Raw genomic sequence first — 5728 nt, forward strand, 5'->3', positions numbered from 1 at the left:
GGGCGGGGCCGGACCCGAGGTGACAGTGGCAGGAGCGCGCCAGGGCGGAGCCGAACCAAGGGGCGGGACCTGGGGCGGGTCAGGGACCAGACAGAGGGCTCCAACTGCCCGGTGCTTTACCTGCGGAGATTGCTTGATACCAGCAAGCATCACTGACTGTGTCAGGCTAGGAAGATAGGGCTCAGGCCTTGCTGCGTCGTAGGTTCCACCTGCTTCGGGGTTCGCGCTCAAGCGTAGAACCGAGGCCGTGGAGGGCGCGCGTGGCCATCAGCTCAGACGTGGGTACAGCAGCAGCCTCGCAAAGCCCTCAACCAAAAAAAAAATAAAAAAAATAAAAAATAAAAAAATAATAAAAAAAAAATCCATCCAGGCCAACCAATGAATGCTCCTCCCGAGTGTTCAGGGCTACTAGGCGCTGGATTAAGCTGCACCCTTACTTAGGAAGCCCGTAGGTGGGTTCCTGACCCTGGGGGCCTCTTCCCAGAACTCCTCTTGGTTTTGAAGATAGCGTTGTTGTGAGATGGAGAAAGATTATACCAGCCACCTTCAGACTGAGGTGTTCTCTTGCTATTGACCTTGAATATTTTTCTGAACCCCTCTGGGCCAGTTTCTGCATCTGCAAAATCAAGTTCATATCTGTAAACCCATATTCAGGAGGCTGAGGCAGGAAAAATGGTTCCAGTTCCATAGTGTGTTCAAGGACAGCCTGGGCTACAGGGAAACTGGGTCTCAGAAAATCAAGTAAGCAACGATTTAAAAAAAAAATGTAGCCGGGCGGTGGTGGCACATGCCTTTAATCCCAGCAATTGGGAGGCAGAGACAGGCAGATCTCTGTGAGTTCCAGGCCAGCCTGGTCTACAGAGCGAGTTCCAGGACAGGTTCTAAAGCTACAGAGAAACCCTGTCTCGAAAAAACAAAAACAAAGAAAACAACAACAAAGTGATTATAGCACTTCATTGAGGAAAGTGGAAAACAGAGGGCAAAATGCGTCCCGCTGAGCTTGGTCAAGGGACAGCTGATGGTCTCTGGGTATCACAGTTGTATCAACAGCTGATGGCAGAAACTCCACAAATCTCTCCCTTTTGGGTTTAGTACAATTGATTGAAAAGACATAGGTGCCAGGCGTGGTGGTACACACAGATAATCCCTAGGGAGGCTGATGCAGGAGGCTCTCTATTGGGAGGCCCACCTGGGCTACTTAATGACACTCTGTCTGAATTAAAAACAAAGCAAAAATAAATAAATAAAAATAAAATAAAACTTTCCCCTGCCCCCAATCTGAACTGGGGAAATGAAGGCAGAAAAAACCAGTTTGTGGCCAGTTTGGGCTACACAGCAGGTTTGTCTCTAAAAAATAAAAAATAAAAAACATAAGTTTTCAAAAGCCAACTCTGGGAGGACCAGGCACAAGGGTGCACCAGCGACAGCCCCATAACCCCAGCTCCCATGAAACCTCAGAGGCTAAGACAGACCTATTCCTTTATATGTAAAGAAGGGACTGGCTACTAGGCTTAGGTCTTCACGTCATACTCACTAACGAAATATCTTCCTTGCTGGAGTGTGACGGGTACCTGAAGCACAAATTAATAAAAACTCAGAGATAGAAATTGGGGTTCCGCCTAACAAACCAAAAAGCAAAGCAACCAGTCACTGGCTCTTACCTCTACCTCAGTCCAAAAATGGTGATCCTGCCTCCAGGAATCTCAGGATGAGACTGTGTCTGAGAACTGTCTCCTCCGGTTTTACAATTCTTTCTAGTTCTGGGATTAAAGGCGTGTTCCACTACCACCTGGTTTCTATAGTAAACTAGTGCGGCTACTGGGACTAAAGGTGTGTGTTATTGCTGCCTGGTCTGTAAGGCTGGCCAGTGTGACTGTTTTACTTTTCTGATCCTCAGGCAAGCTTTATTAAAATTGCAACGTCACAACATGTACCTGCTCACATTACATCCTGGGAACCTCTGGTGACGTCTTCAGGCTCCAGTTCAGTTGCCCCAGGTATTGGCCTCCATATCTGACACTTCTGGTCAGAGAAGACCCCTAGGAAGAATAGATACTTTGACACTATGCGGCACACCTCTCCTTGCTGGAGCAAATAGAGCTCCTTCTCTGAAGACACCTCCGCCAGGTCTGAAGCCAGAGAGAACCAGCTGAAGAGTCTTTCGAGAGGTTGTGAGTTCCTTCCACTTCAGGACATGTGAACAGGGGAACTCATGAAGGCCCTCCAAATGTCAGGAACAGGCTTGGACACTGTGCTTCCAAAACTTAATTTGGGGTACATCTCTGAAACCAATATTGGTATAATATGTTTCCTTTAAACATGTGGTGTGTTTAATGAAAAGGGTGAGTTTGTCTTAAAGAAGGTAATCAATGTTGTTTTCTATAGAGGTCACCGCAAAAATGGATAAAATGTAACACGGCCAAATAGAACTGCTTGCTAAGGGGTATGAACTTTAATCCAGCCTTAGGCTCAAACAGACATTCTTAGCTTTCTTCAGACACCATCTAAAGATGATTCCAGGGTAAGCATTCAGGTTTTAATGGAAGACACAGGCCCTATCCTGCCCTCAGAGGCCAAGCCACGTACGGAGGCCCTCAGGGGCCCTCAAGCTACTTGTGTGTCCGAAGACCTCAGCTCCTTAGGCTGTGCCTGGCTTCTCGGAGCACTTGGTATTTCCTGTGATTATGGACTAGGAAGTCTTAGAGGTTCATCAGATTGAGATCTCTATCCAGGTGTCCAGGTTCCTGTCTCCAGCAGAAAAAGATTTCAGACACCAAACTAAACAAGGAATTGAGAGAAAGTTTGTCACAGAGAAAATTCAGGCTTCTTGCGAAAGGTGCATCAGTAAGAAGCCTGGAGTCTCAGGGGCAAAATGTAATGAGGGGGAAAATTACTCATGAGTTAAGGTGGGGGAGATGTGGGGAATTCCAGATATGGATTGAAATTTCACCATTCTTGTCTTTGTATGGGGTCTTGAACGTAGCGTGATGTCAGCTGTATGATGAGAATGGACATTTTTGCTAGGTATTTTAATCGGTACCTCGGGCTGAGGACATTCACTCCTCTCATCTCAGTCAGCTGTGTTTGGCCTTGGCAACTTTGGGGGTCTTGAGCCTTGACTGTCTGAGATGGTAGCTGGTCTTTGCTTGTGGTACAGCCTGCATTTCTGGAACTGTTTGTGCCTTTCTAATCTTCCTCAAAGGGGACAGAGACCTGGCACTTGGGGTCCAGTGGTGGCCTTCTTTCAAATGGTTGCTTTCTCCTTCATCTTGCCAGGGAGGAGTTGGGAGGTCCAGGGAGGAGCCCTCATGAGGTCAACCCCAGGGTACCACGGCATCTTAGAACAAGGACTGGCTCATTGTGAGCCGTGGAACATTCTGCATTCAGTAAGCTCTATCCCAGCAGGGTTTTTGGAGGGGAAATAACTAAAAGGAAAATAATCCAAGTAGCCCATGGTCCTGAAGAAGGGCATTGCTGTGTGCCCAGGGGTCTCGGGGAGACTCTAAACAGGTGTTTATGCTTTTGTGGGCAAACACTGTCCCCTGTCATCGTGTCGGGAGCGATCCCAAAATGCTAAAATGTGAACTCACGTTATGCTTACCCTCTCCCTGTGGGCGTTGCTGTTGTGTGGAAGTTGCCAGTGCCAGGACGATTAATCTCCAGATTAGAAGGAGAAGCAAAAGGCCAGGGAAGGGCCAGGTCACTGAGAGGACATTTCTCCAGGGCATGGACAGGGTGGTGGCCAACCTCAAAGGCCCTGGGTCTTAATACCCCAGTCTCAAGCTAGCCTACAAAAATCATCTGTTTCTGGGGGAAGGGTGTGACTCCCCCGACTGGTCTTCATCAGGGTGTCTGCTCTGTATTAGCTGAAGCCTTTAAGTGCCTCAGTTTTTCCTTTTCTGGTTTTTGTAAACCAGAGACCACAACACTCTAGTGACAGTCAACCCAGGTCTAGGAAATGATGAAAGCCCCACTGGGAGCAGAGCCGTGGGCTGTGGCCACGCCCCGGGTCTCTGGGGGATAGTTATGCTTAAATGTTAATTTAGAAGTTAGGACTTCTAATTTATTCGGGGTGGTTCACACTTGCAATCCCAGCACTTGGGAGGTTGAGGTAGGAGGTTTGTCATGAGTTCAAAGGTAGCCTGGGTCACACAGCATGAAACCTTGTCTTAAAAAAAGCAAAATAAAACCTATGACTAGAGTTAGGACTTGACTGTTTTTGTTTGGTTGGTTGTTTGGTCGTCTTCTGGCTTTTTGTTTAGTTTGTTTTGCTTTTTGAGACAAGCACCCCCAAACTTGCTTTAAAGCTGAGGGTAAATTGAGTTCATGATCCTCTGATCTCCCACATGTCGGGATTATATATGTGTGACCCCCACATCCAACTATAGGACTCCACTCAAAACGCTGAATGAGAAAGTAGATCTTGCTGAAGGTTGGAGGAGACTGGGGTCAAAGGTGAAACCTAGCTCTGAGGATGTTTAGTAAGTAGATGCTAGGGTGGTGTATAATCCTGAGGTGGGCATGCTAGAAAGGAAACCCTCAAGGTTGGAAAAAAAAAAACCCAGCTTAGGAAAAACCCAGTTCAGAGTTGTCTAAACTTCCGGGACAGTGGCACTACTTCAGCCATTAATACTGCATTGTGAGGGGAAACTGTGGGCAACCATGAAGGTCTTTGGTGGCAAAAGTCCTGTGCTCTGTCCTCAAAACTCTAATTCCATCCCGGAGCTCCACTGGAGCGGTGTGGGCGGAAAGCGCTGCCTTGCCAACCCTGGCTGCCGATCCTGCACCGGCATCCCAATGCCTCAGTTTCTGGGTCTTCTCACAGGGCTTGGCCTCGCGCCAGGCCGCAGCACGCTGTCTGTGTTAGCTGTCCATCATCTTCCTAATTCCTTTCTCTGCTACTCTGCTGAATCAGGGTGAACTGAGACACTGTCTTGGTGGGCGAGGAGTCTCAGCCATTCTGTACAAATGCTGCTGATTAGTCTGGGTGACAGAGACCGGTAGTCAGGAGCAGCCCACCCCTGGCAACAGACCTCCGCTGTCCTTGTTCTGTGTCTCCTGGAGCGAGATGACCAAGAGATGAGCTTCAATTGCATCTTTGTTTCAGAGAACTCTGTACTGCGTAAAGCAGCTGCAAGGGGCCCAGAGCTGGCCCCCGGGAACTGCCCTTCCTCCCGAAGGCTGGTGATGTCGTCTGGGACTCGTGCAGGGGGTAGCTGTTCAGATGACCTGTTCAGACAGTATTTCATGAACCACATCCCAGACTACTGGGCTGTAACGGATGCTTTGGTCAGCAGAACACATGCAAACCCAGAGTTTGGCTTATCCCACCATGTAGCCAGGCTTTAGTACCTTCCTAGGCATATGGTACCTACCTAGACATGTGCTTTTCCCTGATGTAAGGCCTTGGGAAAGACCCTAGTCTGGTATACAGACACACACACACACAAAGGATTTGACCTGGGTGGGTGTAGTGGCTCATGTCTCTAATCCTTGCACGGGGAAGAATGAGGCAGGACTATTGTCCTGAGTTCAAGGCTAGCACAGGTTACAGTGTGAGACCCTATCTTACGAACACCTCCCCCCATGAAAAATAAGCTCAGTGCTGAGAGCTGATGCTAGAGATTAGGTTTGGAGGAGACTGGGGGATCTTTACTTTCCTATCTGGACAGATAGGACTCACAGTGGCCACGTGGGGTACCCTAAGCTTCAGGGCAAGGGAGAAGGT

The sequence above is a fragment of the Myodes glareolus genome, chromosome 10, assembly GCF_982192425.1.
Source record: "Myodes glareolus chromosome 10, mMyoGla1.1, whole genome shotgun sequence".
NCBI lineage: Eukaryota > Metazoa > Chordata > Mammalia > Rodentia > Cricetidae > Myodes > Myodes glareolus.